The sequence below is a fragment of the Anabas testudineus genome, chromosome 24 (assembly GCF_900324465.2).
Source record: "Anabas testudineus chromosome 24, fAnaTes1.2, whole genome shotgun sequence".
In the NCBI taxonomy this organism is placed as follows: domain Eukaryota; kingdom Metazoa; phylum Chordata; class Actinopteri; order Anabantiformes; family Anabantidae; genus Anabas; species Anabas testudineus.
In genome coordinates, this window is record NC_046632.1 from 1492065 (window position 1) to 1513547 (window position 21483).

At 38.3% G+C, this 21483-nt stretch overlaps 1 protein-coding gene across 3 annotated transcripts in view; it reads left to right on the forward strand.

Annotated features, from left to right (window-relative positions):
- The window catches only part of fynb (FYN proto-oncogene, Src family tyrosine kinase b), a 91979-nt gene that overhangs the window by 27497 nt on the left and 42999 nt on the right, over window positions 1–21483 (forward strand). For 2 of the 3 annotated variants that reach the window (XM_026340938.1, XM_026340941.2), the window contains exon 2: window positions 16726–16795. The exons of the other annotated variant lie outside the window; for it this stretch is intronic. The gene's annotated coding sequence lies outside the window, so the exon portion shown is untranslated. The remainder of the gene's footprint in view (window positions 1–16725; window positions 16796–21483) is intronic. 3 annotated transcript variants of the gene reach the window in all.

A 21483-nucleotide genomic window follows, 5' to 3' on the forward strand; every position in this document is an offset into this window, starting at 1 on the left:
TAAAGAGTTGTCTCAGAGCACACTACTATCACAGTCACAGTTGGAAAGATGCACCAATTACACCAAAGATACACCAAGTAGTTGTTACATGTTGGTTTTGTTTGTTTTTGAAATACTTGTTGGAGTGACCATAATTAGTATGTTAGAATTTGTGGATTAGTGGACTTTGTTAAGGATTGTTTAGACTTAGTGTTGTGTCAGCAGGACTGGTGAGCCTGAAACGGAGCATTGCATGATCAGATTAAGCATAACTGGTGAACTTGCATGCCATGTTACCTAAAACAATATAGACTACAGTGGAAAATTGTTCAAAGATCAGTTTTGTAATTAAGCTGATTAATGGTTGTTAAAATAAAGTCATTTTGGAAAAGAAATCATCAAGACTTGATATTTAAAAAGACATGGTGCATTGTTGGCTCCTCCTGTCATATCTCTAAGTGACAGTGGGCAAGAGACTTTTAAATAGGACAAATGGGAAAAGAACGTTTGTCACCTAATCTGCCTAGCAACAAGGGCTGGTCCACACAACTACACAAGAAAAAGATTTTTTTTACTTTGAGTTTTCTTACATTTGAAGTGACTTTCTAGCTCTTTACTCCCTCTAGTGATAGCTTTGAATGGCCCACCATTGTAGCTATAGGGGAAGTGGTGGCCCTCACAAAGAACTTAAGGATCGTGGTCCTCACAAGAAGTAAAGACATGTATGTGTGTGTGTGTGTGTGTGTGTGTGTGTGTGTGTGTGTGTGTGTCTGAGTAGCTAGCCACAGATCCAAGTCATGTGGTGAATAGAGGAGCATCTGGGAGAGAGGAGGACACCAACTGACAACATGTATGATGCTTTCAGACTCTGTCTTGATGTCTGGAATTGCAGAAAGTGCTTTCAACACATCAGCCGACCAATACTGTGTTTGTGAGCATCAAAAAGATAATTAATTAATTAATGAGATAAACAATATTCTTTGTAAGAATGCTTAAATTGCCTATTAAAGAATTGTGATCACAATACAATGTATACTGAGGAGGTGTGGCAAATTCACTGTTTTCTTGATACAGATTAAAATGTAATATTGGTAATATTAGGCTGATACCAAGCCCAGTCCAATCTTTTTGATATGAATGAAATAAAACAACTTCTCTAACTGCTATGTCACTATTTTCCAGAGTCACGATCTGTCCTCTCACTCAATTTAATATGTGCACTAATTTAAAAACTGTACATACATTTTCCTGACATACATATGGATGATGATGATGTTTAACGCACATAAATTATTTATACATATATTTTTAAATGTAATAATTAAGTGAACTTCAGCTTTTGTCAAAAAGTTTTGTTTGGATACTGCTTAACTGGATCCATACGGTCTGTGTCTGTGTGGAGGCTCACAGCCAAGCAGCAGCCACTGAGCGGGGGAGGGGAGCTCAACTGAACACCTGCACCTCCAAACCTCTCTCAGCTTTTATGATGCCTTTACTAGAACTTGTGAATTGCAGATTTCTGGGTTGTGGCTGAACATGTTTCTTGTTAAATGGTAAATTACTACATGTCTTAAGCTGTATTAAAAAAAAAAAAGTATAGCAAAATTTTTAAATGATTTTTTACATGGATGAAAAGAAAATATGAGTCCAATATATCAATATCTTTTAGACTTTTTAAATACATAAGTAATGCATGTAGACTTTCCTTAAAACATCATTATTATAATGTATTAATTTCTATTATTCTAAATGAGAGACACTACTTTATTTCAGGTTGAAATGTATTTTAAAAGGTGGAGGGAATTGAAATTGAAGTGAAAAACACTAATAGTTCTGCACTCTTCTGATGAACCTGAATGCTTCAACAATGAGCAGCAGCTGTGTGGGCTACACTCAGAGTGGGGGAGGGGAAGGAGGCGAACAAGTTATCAAGCTGAACTGCACCAATCTGTCTCCAAATGAACTTGATCAGGTTTTCTGTTCTACAATGTACTAGTTCAGCAATGGGGAGAAATCAACAACATCAAAACCACAGTATTAGAATTTTTTTTATGTTAAAAAGTTAAAAAAAAAAGAAAAATTAAAAATCAAATAAAATTATATTAAGTGCATGTATATTATAAATGACAATGATTAAATGTAATAATACGTACAGAAAGGTAAAGTGTAATTGTGCTTTCACCAGAAGTTGTGTGGGCTCAGTTTCCCTGATTTCATACTGACTGTGTCTCTAAAGGTCAGACAGGACATCAGGCCACTGAGTGGGGGAGGGGAGACAGACACAGGGTGATCAAATAAACACCTGCACCTCCGAACTTGTGATGCCTTCAATGGAACGTGGGAAATTTATACGCTCACTGAACCTGTTTTATGTTAAATGTAAAATTTACATATGGATATAAACTGTACTCAAAAACAGCGACTTTAACTTAATGGGATTAATTAATTCTTTGGCATGGACAATGTAAAATATCACTAAAATGTCAAATAAATCAATTTATATTAGGCTTTTTGAAAAGATAAGTACAACAAATATGTAACTTGCCTTAAATTACTATCATTATAAAGTCATATTTGTGCTTATTACTAATGAGAGAGATTAAATTCATTTTAAATTGAAAGATATTTATAAAATCCATTTTACCACAAAAAAACACAAATAGCTCTGCTCTATCCCGGTGAACCTGAATGCGTCATCAGAAGCATGCAGCGCATGTTACGGAGACTGCAGAGACTGAGGGAGCACCACCAGCGGTGTAGTGAGAGGTACGAGGAGGAGGTGAAGCAGGAGAAGACAGAGAACATAAAAGAACTCTGCAGTTGATTGAGGTAAGATATGTACAGTTTTTATTAAACAACTTTTGGCAATTTTTGGTAAAAGAAAAAAGTGTTGGGTTAGCTAATGCTAATCTTCGATTTAGCTAGCTAGAAAGCTAACCTAGTGCTGCTTAGCTAACATTTTAATATCTGTTTCAATCGACATTGTTGAAGAAATATGTAAAAATATTCTTTCTTAATTTTACTCTTATTCCTTTAAACGTTTTACCTAGCGTTCAGACTGGATAAGTAAATGTACAGTTTAGGTTTAGGTTGAGGTTAATTGTGGAGTATTTAAATGCTACAGCTCCTCAAGGCCAAGCTAACATTTAACATCTTCGATCTGTTCAGTCAACACACCACAAACTTTATGTACATTATTAAAATCATTCATACTAGAAATACTACAGTGCTACCAAATAAACATATTTACTGCAATTTCTTAATTATATTTAATATACAATTTTATAAACATTGTGGAAGTTTTCTCTGGTTTTCTAGTGGCTTAGTGACCTTGCTGTCATTAGTAAAAAAAACATGTAATGACTAGGCAGATTTTTTATGAGGATGGTGACTTTGCATTTAGGAAGGCAAATATAGTCAGGTATTAGATGGCAGCTGTGGAGTTAAGTAAATAAAACCTTTTTGTTCTTCATTACTTCTTTTGAATATTTCATGTTACACATGTTGCCATGTACAGGTGTTAACTCTTTTGATCACTGAGTGCATAGTGATGGTATTATGATGGTAATTATATATGGAGGTGTTCCTTATATTCTGAATTTACACATTTATGACAGTGTCAAAAACACTTAATTGGTAATAGCACAATTATGAATTCCTGTAAATTTACAAATGTACCTAATACAATACTCACTAAGTATATGTTTGCTTTACTTCTGATTGTTTGTTAGTTTGTAACATTGCTTGTTTATTTTAAATTGTGCTCTTAGGTGATGGACAGACAAAAGAAGCCACAAGACGAATTGGTATGTAGACCTGTTTATATTATTGTAGGCAAGTTTATAAATTATTTTTGGATAAAGGCAAGTACCATATCTATAGCATACAACCTTTAAATCCTTAAGAAACATGATTTTTAAATTTAAGTGCAAAACTAAATGATTTCTTGTTCAGATTTAGCTTTTTCTCAAAATGTTTCTGCACACTCTGCTTTGCTCTGTTCCGTTTAAATTCATATGAATATGCAATATTAATATGCATGCCTGCAACAGCTGTGCTCAGATTTTGCTGGCCTGAAAAGGCTCGTTAGATGAAACCATGGAAGGGGAGGTTGTGAAGGATGTAATACTCACACCTTGGCCAACCCCTCCTGCCCCCTAAAGTGGTAGGAGTTTGGTGTGTCCAACCTGGTGCAATCAACACTCACTCAGTTAACAGAGGTGGAGGCCTTAAAACCTTAAAAATCTCTTTATTCAAATGTGACAGCAAAACAGCACCGACAGCCTAATGCATTTTCAGTATATTGTTACCACGCTTTTTCTGTGTCAAAACTTAAGTGAAAATGCAATCTGTCAGTCCTCTTATCAAGGCGGAACCACACCTGCATCTGCCATCTCTTATTAGCTAACTCCACTTGCAAAGTGCATTGTAAATTGCATGACAAAATCACACATTAAATTGCCATCTGACAAATTAATTGCCATGTTAATAATTACACTTAAAAACATCCATATTAAATAACTAAGTTATGTTCTTATAGTCAAGCTTGTCATGATGATGTTATATTTAGTGTTTTGAAGGGTCTTCGAAGATTTTCAAGTCAGCGCAAGATTCAGATGGTATGAAAATAACTTGAGGTTTTGTTCATCCATTACATTATCTACTGTATATGCTTTACTGTACAAAATATTGAGGTGACATCCTATTTTGTTGTAGAAGAACCAGACAATTACACAACCATCCAACAAATGCAAAAGGATTGCGAAAAAAGGTAAATCTTACATTAATTGTTTGCTTTACCATCTGTGTTGTAACAATCTTGTAGTGTCCAATCCTGCATTACATATGTCTAGAGTAATGGTTACCAGCTGAAGTGTGGTGTGAAAGATGGTGAATAAGGAGAATAGAGGACATGCACACCAGCAGACTGAGTTCTAGTCCAGATCATGTCTGCAAGTTAAGTTTTTTGTATTAACCCATAGTAACAAAGAACACTGCTGTTTTGATAAGTTGTGTGAAGACAGTAAGACAGGATCAGTGAAATGATTAAATCCTGTATTATGTAAATGTCAGTCCCACATGAAGAGGGCACATCTTGTGGACATTTCAACATTTACAGGGCTTTAGATGAGATATTCACCTTGTCTTTACTGACCCTGCTGAACAAAATAAATGTCCAGAATCACCTGATCCATCTCTAACTATAAGCTTTACATAAAAGGAAAGTTTTAGGTCTAGTCTTAAATGTAGAGAGGGTGTCTGCCTCCAGAACCTGAACTGGGAGCTGGTTCCGCAGGAGGGGCGCTTGATAGCTAAAGGCTCTGCCTCCCATTTTACATTTTGGAAACTCTAGGAACCAAGTAAACCTGCACACTGAGAACAAAGTGTTTTGATTGGAAAATATGGAATTATGAGATCTTGAAGATGTGACAGGGCTTGATTATTAAGTGCGTTAAATGTGACGAGAATAATATCTTCTATTTTTAATCTGCTTTAAATAATAATGGGCTACAATAGAAAGTTAACATAGGTCGGAGTGACCTGCTTTGGGGGTTGTAATATTATAAAAAGAAATTGTGTAGAAGCTTGTTGTATCCAAGACGAGGATACTCTCTCTTCACATGTGACGTCAACATAAGTAATTTAATAACTCTACTAATCCTATGCTGTCTTACTGTTACATATACTGCCAACGAACGTTGTCTTATGGTCCCTTCCCTTCACCTTAAAAGATCCAAGGCTAAGTTTTTCACCTCAGTGGTTCAATGATCGTGGAATGACCTACTCACCTTTGCACTCTCAGGAGCCTTAGTCCCAATTTTCAAAAATCTGAAACTCGTCTAAAACTTTCTCTGCTCTTAAATCTTTAAATCTTAAAATATAATAACAATTTAAGTGGTTTTTGAAAAAATAACTTTAAATAATTTAATGTATCATAACACCAGTGTTTTGTTATAATGGTTTAATATAGAAAAACACTAAAAACAACATCAGTGGACAGGTTTGATAACTGGAACTCAGTGTGCTGGTATAAAAGTTCTAAAAACTACTCCTTCAACAGCATCCACAACGCTCTTTAACAGATTTTTATTTGTAAAGCTTCGTTCATTAACAAAATTACTTACATCTTAATAAAATCCAACAATTACATGTTTCGTAGTCATAGTAGAATGAACTAGTACAAAACAGGTTTAATCCCAACTACCAGAAGACTCACAGAAACAGAAGAGGCAATTATTTCAGGGACTTACAGTACTGGATTATTGAGGTTTAAAAGATGTTTAACTGTGTTTTGGTATCATACAGTAGTTGTATCATAATAAATATGTTGAGAATTCATAAGCCAACTAGACTTTACTGTATGTGTATTTACACATTATACCTTTAAATATAACCTGTTTTTTCTCATGGGTTAATGCCTGGTGTTTTTATTCTCTTCTCTTCTCTTCTAGGGTCTTCCAAAGAAAAGATACCAAAGAGAGTTTTGAAGTCTCCTAAAGATTCAGATGGTATGAATATAGCTACAGGGTTATCATAGGAGAACTGCAAGAATTACCACAATATATGTCAGTATACTCTGAGCTCTAGAATGCAGACACATATAAAAAGTGAACATTATATCTTATAAATGTGAAAAGTTAATGATGGAGTTCCTAGCTATGTGTCTCAGTTTGTAAAGTGCATTATATCTGTTTTTGACAAGGTAAAAGAGATTAGTATAATCCAAAACATGCTGCTGCCTCTTTTCTCTGCTTGTCTTTGCTTGGTGTCTGATAAAGGGTGGGGCTCCACTATTCTACACTAAGAGTGGACAACAGTCGGCAGAGAAAAACATTAGATTGCATAAAAAAAAAGTAAAACCTATTACTTGTTACTAGTGTATTTGTGTTCACAACTATGTTACAGTAAATGAAAGAAAATGTTGTGAGCGAAAACCTAATAAGAGTAATTAGTCATAGTTTGAGTGAGTTAAACAAGCATAAACACAGAGAAAAACAATATTTTAAGCCTCTCATCTGCCACTTGTATGGTGGTAGTTGCTGTGATCAAAAGCTGACTGTAGGACTGTGTAGCCAAGATCTTCAGTTAGACTCAAACTACGGACAGTGGGTTATGTGGTTTTTGCTGTGACCATTTGGTTACCAAGGACTTCATCTTTATTTTGTAATTTGGTAACCTCATATATTGTAACATATCCTGATAATGATATTGTCTGTTGTTGGTTTTCTTCTCCTCCACAGGAAAGAGGTCAAAAGAGCCAGCTCAAGATTCAGATGGTATGAGTAGTTTTCTTAGTTTATAGAGACACTGAGATTAAATATTAAAGCATCTGTCTGTATATGCTAAGATTACATTGTCTTTTGCTGTAGAAGAAGCAGACATTTTGAGTCAGAGAACCTCAACTCCACGATCAACCAAGAAGCTAAAAAAGATGGAGAAAACAAGTAAGTTTCTTTTCTGTCCGCTTGCTTCTAGTTCCTCTTGCTCCTATGCATTACAGCAAATGTAATGTGGCTTGTTAGTGTAGTGGTAACATCACCACCTCCCATGTGGGAGACTGGGGTTCAAATCCCAGCCGTGGCCTACTACCAGTAGGGGTCCTTAGGCAAGACCTCCTCATGCTTACCCTGTCTATCCTTGTACCCTACTTGTAAGTGGCTTTGGATAAAAGCGTCTGCTAAATGTAAATGTTTAGTATTCAGTCAAGCTTTTTATTAAGGTGTATGTTATTTTTGTCTCTTGTAGGGTCTTTCAAAAAAAAGTGCCTAAAGAAGAACTTTGAGCCAGCTCAAGATTCAGATGGTAGGAAAATAACTTAAGGAGCTCTTTAAGGTTAAATATTATTATATTTTTGTGTAAAAGTTTTTGTTATGTTCTTTTGTTGTAGAAGGACCAGAAGTTTTGGCTGAGGTGACCAACAGAGATGATTAAAGAAACAGAGATAACAGGTAATGCAATAATGGACAAAAATGTTGGTACCGCTCTGTTACTGGAAAAAAAGCTCACAAAGGTCACTGAAATAACTTAAAACTGACAAAAATAATAATAAATCAAGATTTACCAAAAATTAATTAATGAAAATCAGACATAGATTTTGAGCAGTGGTTCAAGTTTACGTTTAACAAAGACAAAACAAAAAACTAATGAAACTGGCCTGGACAGCAATTGTGGTATTCCTGTACCTCAGTTGTTTGTGATTAGAGAGAAAAACGTAGACAAACGTGCTGTAAAACTATCTCCAAGCAGCTTGATGTTCCTGTGACTACAGTTTATTATTTATTTTATTATTTAGAAGTTTAAGGTCCATGGGACTATAGCCAACCTCATAGGACGTGGCCATAAGAGGAAAATTGATGACAAATTAAGTAGACAGGAAGTATAAATGGTAAAGAACCCAGAACAACTTCCAAGGTCAGGATACATCGGAGTCAGATCACACCATCAGTAACTGATTAAGCCACAGTGGACATAATACAAGAAAACCGAGGAGGACCATTGTGGGTTTTTCCTTTATTAACCGAGGGTTACCAACAATTTTTTCCATGTGTGTAGGCAGTATTCAGAGTCTGAATGACTATGAATTACAGTTGCTGTGAATTAGTAGTTTAATACTTTGGGAATACAGGTGATCAGCTGTATTTTAAGATGACTTAAAACATTACATTATGTATCAATTAATAAGTAGGGGGAGCTGATCAGATTTTCAGTATTAAAATATCCATATTTTGTCCAATATTGGACAAAATCTGTAGATATCAGAACAACTTTTTAGACTCTCAGGTATAGGGGTCCTGCATGTGCAGGTGCCGTCATTCTCCGAACGGATTTGTTAGTTCTCACATTCTATATGTTATATATTATTATATTTTATATGCAATTCACAAATTATCTTGCATTATTATATAGCCTAGCAGTCTCATATGTTTCCTACAAGACAAATTTGCAGTTGTAGTTTGGTTGCACAGGAAAATTGCAGGTACAGGTATCTTATCTTCTGTTGGATGCAATATTGCAAAGCAGCTGCAAATATTGCTTAGCAAAATTAAAATGTATATGCTTTTGGATCAATGTGGTAAATAACTGTCTATATGTATTTATTCATGTATTGGCCAAAAAATTCTTATGATTGGCATACAGAAACAAATATAGTATTGGCTCTAACTGTAAAGTTAGATAATCTTTGTCACATTTGTGATTTCTGTTTTAGCTGTGGAGCTACAACCTCTCGACCTCTCAAGACAAAACGGATGTCATCGCAGACCTTGAAGTTCAGCAGAAAAAGCAGCAGTTTGGCAACAGCTGGGGCAGTATATCACTCACATCACAAAGAGATGTTGGTAAAGAGTTGTCTCAGAGCACACTACTTCACAGTCACAGTTGGAAAGATGCACCAATTACACCAAAGATACACCAAGTAGTTGTTACATGTTGGTTTTGTTTGTTTTTGAAATACTTGTTGGAGTGACCATAATTAGTATGTTAGAATTTGTGGATTAGTGGACTTTGTTAAGGATTGTTTAGACTTAGTGTTGTGTCAGCAGGACTGGTGAGCCTGAAACGGAGCATTGCATGATCAGATTAAGCATAACTGGTGAACTTGCATGCCATGTTACCTAAAACAATATAGACTACAGTGGAAAATTGTTCAAAGATCAGTTTTGTAATTAAGCTGATTAATGTGTTGTTAAAATAAAGTCATTTTGGAATAAGAAATATCATCAAGACTTGATATTTAAAAAGACATGGTTGCATTGTTGGCTCCTCCTGTCATATCTCTAAGTGACAGTGGGCAAGAGACTTTTAAATAGGACTAAATGGAAAAGAACGTTTGTCACCTAATCTGCCTAGCAACAAGGGCTGGTCCACACAACTACACAAGAAAAAGATTTTTTTTACTTTGAGTTTTCTTACATTTGAAGTGACTTTCTAGCTCTTTACTCCCCTCTAGTGATAGCTTTGAATGGCCCACCATTGTAGCTATAGTGGAAGTGGTGGCCCTCACAAAGAACTTAAGGATCGTGGTCCTCACAGAGAAGTAAAGACATGTATGTGTGTGTGTGTGTGTGTGTGTGTGTGTGTGTGTGTGTGTGTGTGTCTGAGTAGCTAGCCACAGATCCAAGTCATGTGGTGAATAGAGGAGCATCTGGGAGAGAGGAGGACACCAACTGACAACATGTATGATGCTTTCTCAGACTCTGTCTTGTATGTCTGGAATTGCAGAAAGTGCTTTCAACACATCAGCCTGACCAATACTGTGTTTGTGAGCATCAAAAAGATAATTTAAATTAATTAATGAGATAAACAATATTTCTTTGATAAAGAATGCTTAAATTGCCTATTAAAGAATTGTGATCACAATACAATGTATACTGAGGAGGTGTGGCAAATTCACTGTTTTCTTGATACAGATTAAAATGTAATATTTGGTAATATTAGGCTGATACCAAGCCCAGTCCAATCTTTTTGATATGAATGAAATAAAACAACTTCTCTAACTGCTATGTCACTATTTTCCAGAGTCACGATCTGTCCCTCTACTGAATTTTATGGAGCTATGAAAGTCTCACAGTCTTTGGCTCCATCCAAACATCAGCCACAGAGTTAACCAATAACTTACTCATGGATTTAATGTTCAGTAGTGGCAGCTGACAAGATCTGGTATCAGAGGTTTTGTCATGTGAACCAGTAAATGCAGCATTTGCACTGTCTAACCATGAGAGACTACTAGCTGAATGTTTTGTATACTGCCACAGCGAGTGTCTGAATTAGCTAATGATAAGCGAAATAGCATGGACATGTGTTTTTTGTATGTTTTTACATTCATAAACTGTTTTTTACGCCTTGCATCACTCTGCTACATTGTAGAGCTGCTGTGAGGGGGAGCAGCAATGCTGCAAAACTAGCAGGTTGATTTGCAGTTTCTTGTCAAGCCTAATCTATCACCAGGATTTCCTCCGTGAAATTGGTTAGCAGAAGTGGTAAGAACTAGTTAACCAAAGCTGAATAAACTGGTAAAATGTTTCTGCTTCAGGAGAAGTTCCTGTGGCGGAAACAGACCACATTTATTGCTAATATCAGCAGTTTATTAACTGAACTACTGATACTTTGGATAATAAGAAACAACAAATTGCAGAAGGAAAAATTACATATCAGGTAATGGAGTTACCTTGAATAGTTTGCAAAATGACCCATCAAATACATAGCTTGGTCACCATTCTTAGGTAACCAAATATAATGTTTCCATTTAAAAACATTTATGTGGTGTTGTCAAATAAAAATGAAAAATGTAAATGAGTATACATATATGTATAACTAAGTGAAAATTGGGATCAGATTGGTGGAATGCCTCGGTGTTGAAGTGCAGACTGAGTCTCTAAAAGAAACAGTGCCTCTCTGGGGAACATTTCAGAATTTTCCTCCTTCCTTCTGCCAGACACAAGTAGCAATCATGTGGGTGTAGTTCTCCTCACTGAAACGACGTGTGAGGCGGACAATACGTCTCTCTACACTTTATTATTTATTAATGATATGTTTACCACGGTGCCAGGCAGAATGAGGACAAGTGTTTGTATTTTGAAGGGAACACAAAAGTCCTTTCTGTGTGGATGTTAATGACCTGGAGGATTTTATACATAATTAGCTTGCTGTCAGTTTTCCAGCTGTGTCTAATGTCATGTGTGAATGACAAAGGCTATGTTCTGTCTCAACAAAGCCTGCCTGTGCTCCACATGGATGATGCCGTTAGAAAATCTACATTGCAAAGAAGCTATTATTCTTTATGGTTTCTGTGAATTTCAATGTGGGCAGATGCTGTTTATGATTGGCATCATGCACTTAGATTTCCTCTTAGAACACAGTGGAAGTGTGCCTTCTGAGCCTTCGTTTTATCTTGCATAGTAACTATGTGTCAGACTCATCACCAAGAACGTCCATTATGGCCTATTTCCACTGCAGCATACAGTATACTGAACTCTGCTGCCTGTCTGCCTATTGTGATTCACTCTGCTCTCTATTTGACAGTGCAGAGTCATTTCTCTGCGTTGCTGATGCAGTTGCGAGATACTTACAGAGAGAGACTAGAGCTTGTGTCGACTGCAGCATCACAACAGCATGCCCAACCTGGGCCTTCAGCAGGCCCTATTTAAAGGCTGTGACACTGCAAAAGAATTATCTTCAGGATGCTCCATCACATGTTAAATATCCTGCAAAAACAGGAGAGTGCATATCGTCATTTAGAATTATTGTATTAGAAACACATAGGACTGAATCAGTTGTAATGGTGGGGGCTTTCTGTTTGTTGTGGCCACTACCATGGTTTAAAGCTAAATCTAAAGATTCTGCACAGAACTAAAACAAAAGCTGCTACCAGAAGACAGGGCCAAGTTTAAGAACATCTCAAAAATACATGGCATATAGAAAATAGTTTAAATTCTAGTTGTAATTGTGACTGGAAAATGCTAAAGGTCTTTGCAATAAAACAATTAAGATATCGCAAAATAACTTCCCCCTGATAGAACTTTTAGACATGGTTAATATAACTTCGATAAAACCCATTCCATCCATGTTTTGATACAATAAGCCAATAATAATAAGAATAGCGCTGCACGAATCAATCATGTAGCTGGAAAAGTTGCAGCCAAGACAGACAAACTTGAACAACTGACTTAAAGAAGAAATCGGGCAGAAAGACACAGCCCAAGGCCTAAAAGACGTATATAATGTTAAAGAATGAGGTCAGCTGACGGTCTGAATATACTGAATGACCAGGTTATTCTATCAATCAATCTTTTCTTCATCGAGCTCACATTGTGAAAGAGTGGTTCAGGAAGCATGACACATCATTTTCACACATGGATTGGCCATCATAGAGTCCAGATCTGAACTCCATAGAGAATCTTTGGGATGTGCTGGAGAAGATATTGTGCAGCTGTCCCAGCAGTGGACGAGCAGTGTAGTAATCTAGTAATGTTCAGCACTGGCCCATATGGGAGTAAGATCATTCGTCCTTTAATGAACATAAAAAAAGCAATTCTCTTTTTTTTCCCCTCCAAAATACTTTAATCACCTGCTAAATCCCGCTCTTGTGTAGTGTAGACAGCCGGTGCAGATAGAGTACACAGGCCTAATGTGCTATAAGGATAATTGTCCACTTTAATCCACTCCTCAGCAGTGTCAGCCTTTCACTGAGGGCTAGCAGCCGACTAAAAGTCCTAACTGTCAATCAAATCATCCTCTTGGGAACAGTTATGAAGCACTGAGTATTCTAGCATGTTATATCTTTACCAAGGACTTGATGAAAGAATTTAAGAAGAAAAAACAGGCACCCCCCAGTCTGTAAGGTTACTCTAAATCCATGTAAAGGCGGTAGCCTGCAGCAGTAAGCAAATACAGCTATAATAGAAATGGCCTTGCTTACCCTTTAGAGGCTAGCTCTTAAATGAATCAGAAGTGGGTGGCTGATGGCAAGTTTTACGTTAAACTGCATGAGGCATTGCACATTTGAGCAGCACAGAGGGATAGCAGTTGCACACCGCCAACAGAGACCTAAGCTTATTTCCCAGCAGCCACCTACGGCTAAACCAGGGCCTTCAGAGAGTGTGAGTGGCTGTGCAAATAAGTGGGAAGCCAGCAAGCGAGCATGCCCCTGTTGGTGAGGTGAAGACCTGTGTAGGAAGGTCTGCTGCTTGGTTCCTAATCATTTTTTATGATTCAAGCAAAGGAAAAGAGAAAGAGGAGGAGTTATTTGAGTTATTCAAGTTCTCATTTTCTTTACTCTGCCCTGGTACGTTAGTGTGTTATGTATAATACTCACGTCTCTTTAAATGAAAAAACCTGCATGACATATGTTTAGTTTGAATAATCTAAAGGAATACACCAGTAGAAATGTTTTTTAGTAGTGTTAAAACTTTGAATATTTGGCAGTTCTGCTTGGTAAATTACTTAATTCATGCATGAGTAGGCTTGTCACAATATCTCCTCTACTAGGTGATACGTTGTCCCAGAACTAATTGCAGTAGATATTTTTGACATTTTAAGACCATTTTATACCAGTGATGGGGGAGCTTCTGAAACATGAATGACTCATGCTCCATGTCCACTGGACCACTTAAAAAATAAAGAGCATCTCAAGTAAATTAACTGGATAGCTTTTGTGACACTGAATTGATGAAGTATTTTTACCTGTACATTATTTTGATACAGTTTGAGGGATCTAGCTTCTCTGGACTGGACTGGATGACTAGAAACTGAACAAGAATCCTTTAAAGAATGACAGAAAGTCCTCTAAAAGTGTCAGAACGGGCTACAGATAAGCCAGGCCTTCAGACCGGGGGTGTAATAGATACATATATGGAACTGACAGTGATTACACTGGGGGGCAAATATCAGCACAAAGCCTAATTTTTCTGCTTGAACACTGGCTGTACAGTGCAGTACATCATGTGCCTTCCTTCCTGCCCACTGTCTCCCAGCGGCAGCCTGCCACAATGAGTCCGCTCCCTTCTGTACAGATCTCGCTGCGTGTCTGGCCAGTTTAGTAGCCCACTCATCTGTCCCAGTAGCCAAGTAGCAGCAGCAGAAAGACTGAGCCTGTTGTGCCTTAGCTCCTCATGTGACAGCTCTGCATGACTAAATGACTTTCACTGCCATTATGTTTTATTGAATCGAGCTGCTGATAAAAAAGAGAGCCAGCTTTCCCTCCAGGGCCTGGGGCTCCACACTCAGCAAAGCCTGCTGTAAGCCTGTCCGACCGCATAGGCACATAGGGAAAGAGCGGAAGAAAGAAAGAGTCCACAAAGTGGACGCAGACATGTGGGGCAGCCAAATGGCAATTTTCTGCTGGTTAAAAAGACTTTAATAACATGTTTCACTCACACACTGAGGTCAGCTACAGTATTTTGGGACAGTTCTTTTGCACAGAATCCCACAATATACACACTGAATGCATCAAGTAAAAAACTAAAGAGATTAAAGGTACTTTCTGAACGGACAAAATTCTTAAGAGTGCACAGGTTTAAGAAAACCTAAATTTACATGTGAGTAATAATACCACATAATGTCAGACCAGACATCATCTCATCCTGTTGTCCTCATTATCTTTTTTATTTTGTCGTTGTCATTTCCTCTACCTCTTCTTCTACTGTGACTTTTTGGTTTCTGTTATATGCTATCACACAGAGCAGTCAGCACTTGGCTTCATTTCTAGCTGCAGTTCACCACCTTGCCAGTCAGCTGGTTGACGGGGTGTGCTTGTGTGTGTGTGTGCGTGCACGCGTGTGCAAGCATAGGCAGGTGGCTTTGTAAAATTGCAAAGTAAAAGGCTGCAAACAAATATGCATTGATCTTGTGCAGATAAAATTAGGTCACTTTTACTTAGGCCTAATGTATCCAACAACAGGAATCTTTCATGTAACAAGCCCCCCACAAACACAAACCAACAGCAGCAACAACTGCTTTGCAGCAACCACGTGGGTGGTTGCTGCTGCAGCTGCTGCTGCAGAACAAACAGTTGCATCGGCAGAGGCCACACGCACTTGCAGCGTTATCATCACCAGTACACTGAAGCAATTGGGGAAGCCACTGAGACAGATTAAATTAGATTAGCAGGGCTAAGCTTTAAAGTCAAATCAGCAGCTAATGGGTTCTAACATATTTGGCAGCAGAGGTGGCTTGTCTTTTGTAAATAAAGGGCAGTTAGGAGTCGTGGCACACAGTTAACCTCAGCCATCCTGCCACACAATGAGTTCACTGTGTAATTCTGCTGTCAGTCAAAGAGTTGGCAGCTACTGTAAAGTTTATTCACGCCTGGTGGAGATTTATCTAGTTGTGTGTTAGTTGTCTGCTTTTATTCTCTGCACATACCTTTTTTTTTTATTTATTTCTTATATGGTAGGAAAGTAACCACTTGAGTACAGGTTTGAGGTTATATTTCTGCCTCTACAACTACGATTTTACTCTACTCTACTATTTTAAGAATACATTGTACTTTTACTCCACTACAATTATTTGACATTATGCTTATGTTCAGATTTTACATAGAAAGGGTTCCTGGATCTAGAGATGCACAGTTCCAAGTTCTAGAGAGTAGACAGAGGTGCACCGATAAAAACTGCAGTCTGTTTGGGTCGTGTTTGGTATCCTCTGCTTGGCCTTGTAAAGGAAAACTTTGGATCAATAATAAGAAACCATCCTCAAGGTAACATGAATTGTAACAATTCTGCATATCCATGGCTTGGTTCATATCTCAGTTTTGTTTGTTGAATGATTGCCATTTTGATGGAGCGATGGTCAGTTTGTTCCCTTAGAGTGAAGGTGTTCTGACTGATCCTTTTTGACAGTATCCCTATGAATAGGACCCAAATTATACAAATCATCCACTGTGGCCCTTGCATAGGCCAGATCTCACTAGATTGTAGGGTGTATTGTGAATCGAGGGCAGTGGGGCTGTGTGTGGTTTTGCTTTTTTTAATATTATATTATTTGCTCTTCTAATTGCATTGGTCTTATTCCAGATGGACAAATCTGTGTTTATCAGCCACTTCTTTATCTTTTATCAAATTGTTCTATATTTTACTACTGTGATAAGAGGCAAAAAGAAAAGAGAAGCTGTAAATGATGTTGAAGTCCCAATGCAAAAGAATGCTACTTTTTTTTTTAATAGCGAAGAAGCATGAATGACGTGGCAGGCACATGAGGTTGATATTCATATTTTATTGAATTGGATAATGAATAATTCTGTTCCCGCAGGGCCTCTGTTTTGGCGGCACACAAAGCAATGTGGAGGGAATAAAAGGTCCTGCTGCACTGAAAACCAGAGGTACAACTCTTTACACTTGCACTTGACTCAAGCACACTTTTGAAACATGACACTTTTTTATTGTATGGGTTTTGAGGAACAGGGACTTTTATTAAACCGTGCAGAGATACCTACCAGCCGGCCACCACTAGTTGAGATGGTTCGCCAGAGGCCAACCAGCTGTCAAGCGCACATACATACCTTGGTGCATTAGCATGGATTGTGGACCTTGCAACAACAGATACATGCAGCCAAAAGCTAAAGTTGAATTCATTTATGTCTTGACACAGTTTATGACCTTACCGGACTGTCTATTTCTGCTACTAGCTTCTTTAATCTGCAGTGCAGCACTAAGGTCAGCCCTTAGATTGCTGCGCTGCTTAATGGGAAGTCAGCCAATACACACTGCAGCTATTCTTTACCTCTGATTCAGTCAACGCTATTGTCATTTTTCGTCTATCCCGCTGATGTATATGTGTTTCTAAATGCAGCATATTTCTGATCTAAAGTTGAAAGATGTTTTGCATCCATCCTAATCCTAGTGTTGGTGTTCTTTACCTTCCTTAAGTAAGAATGCACTGACACAGTTGTACCAATGCAGGATGTGCTCATAATGTACCTGCCTTCAAGGACATGAAGTTAATATTTTGTGATTGTGAAAATGAGGAGAACAGGAAAAAATGAAACAGGGGCACACACTGATAACATGAAGAAAGCTGACACTGAGATGGGAGGATTATGTATTTATATTATGTGTTTGATCTAGATTTAGTTGTCTAAAGTTGTTGGAACATCTGTTTTTAACGTAGATGTAATGATAGGCCAAATCTAATCCAGGGTCACAGTTTACTGTGTTTTCAATACAGTAGAAGAGACACATTTAAAAGATATTTACTCATTTTTAAACTACATTTATTTTGCTCCAAAGGGACTCGCTGCTTTACTGAACAGTTCAAAAATATCAGTAGAAACAAAAGGCTTCCTGACACAGTTCAGACTTAGTGGGTGGTACAATGATGAGAATTGTGACAAGTTGGATAAGTAACCCATCAAAGCCTGGGTGTCATGTGCAGCTTCTTGTGTTTGTCTTCTGTTTGACAAACTATATACAGAAAATACTATACAATTTGTGAGCTGCTTCTATGAAGCATAGCCCAAGGCAAAAACCTTTTCCTTGATACAGCAGCTGTTTGTTTGTTTCACTTGTTATATGACCTGTTTTGAAGTCAAAGGAATGTCTGTGTCATTTAGAGGCATTTAGTCCGTACTCTTCTTCTCCTGAGTGTGAGTGGAGCTTCTAGCAATCTGAACCCAGCCTTCTAAGACAGGGGCCACATTGTGAAAAGTTCAGCAGAGCAACTGACAACAACAAAAAAAAGATTTTTATGTAGATTTCATAAATGGCTTAGTGTAAAATGAACAAGGGATTTCTTCTAGAAAGTTGGAGTCAGCTGAGCATATGACATCCATAGCAAGTGTGTCCATCCTGCAGGCTCAATTGTGTGACTATGCTAATAGCTTCTTTATTTATGTGAGTTCCAGTTTCCTGCGGTGCTTCTGTGTGTTTTGCTGCTCGACCATAGAGCGAGCACAACAAGCTTTTTGCAGAGCGGAATCACAGTTTGGCTCTGCATTTTTCTTTTTTTTGGGGGGGGGTCTATTTTTCGGAAGAGCCTCTCTGTATGTGAGGTGGCAGTGACATAAAAGACGTGCCACCGAACACTGCGGGGACATCAGAAGAAGCTCTGCTGAGCTGCGATGATGGCACATCCAGAGCACCTTTAACTGTGGGAATGTGGAGTAGATGTATGAGTGTGAGTGCATGCTGAGTGGGTGGTATTGTAGGCTGGTAAGAAACAGCAAATGAGTCACTGATTCCAATTGTGTTTTCATGCTTATTTCTGCCTTTGTGAGAGTTTGTGCAAGAAGGGGAGCTGAACAGCACAGTGGTAATTATCCTCACATTGATATTCATTGCTAGAATTATTTGCAGCCACGAGACAAACACGTACTTGTGTTCGCTTGTTGCCTCAAAGCTGACTGTTTGCCCTCTCCTCCTCCCAGTTTGTTACCTCCATGATAATGACTGTGCCCATGTGGGCTGTGCAACTATTCACCAAAATGTCAGTGTTGGCCCCAGACTGTGGCTTCATTGTGATTCCTGGTTTGCCTGATGATAAGGAGACATTGTCAGTGGGTAGAAGGGGGGTGCTCTTAATGAACCTAGTTAAGCTTCACTCCATTACAGTGACACATGTGGTGGCATTTTTCATCCACTCGCTTTCCTTCCTGCTCCTAATAAAGCTATCTGTTTATCTATTCACTCTAATCAGGGCTGCAAACTCAAGTAAGCACATCACACCCCACTCAGAATGTTCTGTACTGTATTCTCTCTGTGCTTGTTACAAAGATTTAAAGAGACCTCCCTTGCCCCCAAGTCTTCCTTTGGCCATTTGATGGGTGTTAGGTATCCTGCTTTATAAGAAGAGCACTCTGTCTTGAGCATCACATCCACTCACGTCCAAGCACTTTCTCTCATCTTCATCATCACTACACTAGAGGAGCTTCACTTGAAGAAGCAGAAAACGTCAGCAAATTAGCAGCTGCAGCAGTACTCAGCCCTGCTGCGAGACATCAGCTCTGTCAACTTCATAGTGAGATATTGAAAATTCTTTTATTCACTTTAAGTGAAAATGTTCGGATTCTGGCTTCCCTTATAATTCTTAATATTTTGTGTTTTTTGTTTTTTTGTTTTTTTCTTCAGCTACATGACATTTAATCTAGTGATTGTATTCTTAATTGATTCACTGCCTGTACATCAAAAATGTGTTTTTAAAATAATTTAGTTTGATTGACAGTTTAACTCCTCTTTGATTCCCCAGTGTAACCCTGCTCAGCCTTTCAATCAAGCACACACACACAAAAGTGGTTGAACTCTACACTACTGCAGAAAGTCCTTTTGATGTTTCTTTCTCTCTTCCATTCCTCATCCCTCCATCTTCTCAGATAAGAGTCCAGGATGGGCGTAGGAAAGTCATTTGCTGGAAGTGTTCAACTGCAGCATTTTAATGATCTCGCACTTAAACCCTTCATAAGTCCACCCACCTAGGCAACCTGTAACAGTGGTTGGGCATGTGGGTGGAGGGCAGACGCTTTGCTCAGCAATGACTGGGGAATTCTGACAGCATTTTATCAGTTTATTCTAATTTGACTCATTTGTTTGCTTGTGGAAGTATCATGGTTTAAAGTTTTGAGCGCTCTCTCTCTCTGTCTCTCTGTCTCTCTCTCTCTCTCTGTCTCTGTGTGTGTGTAAAGCACCAACAACTGGCTGGATGCTGGCTGTAGCACATTTTGTGCCGCTTACAGGATGTTAGCGTACATATATGTGGTTGTATGTGTCAAAGTCTATTGTGCATATGGTACAATACAATAACCTCATCCTGTTTTACTCACTCTCAGAGCATACCTTCAACACATATGCTACAGCATACTGTTGGGTTACAGTACCAAGATCCTTTCAATGATTTATGAGAATGTTTTTGTTTCCTGTAAGTCAACTTCATTTCCTTGCAGAGAGTGATGGCGTGAGTGTATTTTATGCCACAAAACCCTCTGATCTTTGCTGTTAACATCTGCTGCACCTCTACCAGAGCATTTCTACAAAAATAAAAGACACCCAGGATAGGTGTGTTCCCTGTCTATTTGCATGCAGATTAAGTGTCATGGCCACCATATGGCCTAAAAAACAAAAATGAACATAGATTTTTATTGGTCAATTGGTTTGAAAAGGCATGGGTGGAGAATCAGGAGCAACTGTAACTCCTCATTGATAAGCTTTAGACTTACTGCCCAGCTCTGACTGGTACATTGTCACCAGACCTACAAGAGGCACTGAGTGTACCAGGTCATCTATTGGCTTCACACTTAGATGGGCTTATTTTGGACACGAGTGGACCAAGGCTAACAATGGGGTCTTTTACTTGGCCCATCGCAAGAATGAAGACCTCACACAGAAACACTTTTGCTTTGCAAATTAGCTTCATCGTAACCCAGCCAGAAAAGATGGCTGTCAGTCCCACAAAGGAAACCTCTGCGGTAGTAACTCTCTAAATCTCATTGAGTTTCATTCATCTCATTCAACATGTGGAGTGCATTTTGATTCTTCAGAGCTTTCAGTGTTGTTGCTCTGCTTTGTCATTATGTGTTATTTTCTCATTTACAGACTGGAGCTTGTTATGTGGCTATTAAAGGGTGTCAGCAGTCTGGACTGTCAATAATCGTCAACAGTTTCAATCAGCACTCCACATGTTGGAGGTTTAGAGGTGACGTGGTTTTAATTATAATAGGGGGATAAGGGTGGATGGTGGGGGGTGGGCAGCTGTTGGGCTGCAGCCATCTGCCGTTCTTAGTTCCTCAGGGACTAAGCCAGCGGCACTATGAGCAGCCCCATAGGAATTAGTGCTACTTTAACCTCAGTGTTTTGACTGCTGGGAGAGTCCTGCTGTTCAGCTGAGTTACAGCCACTGATGGGTAGAGAAGAAGGAGGAACAATTTTCAATTCAATTAAATTCAATTTTATTTGTATAGCCCCAAATCACAACAGATGTCATCTCGAAGCACTTGAGGATATAAGACCTTACAAAATATAACTCTATACAGAATTATATAGAAAATCCAACAACCCCATTCGAGCAAGTACTAGGTGACAG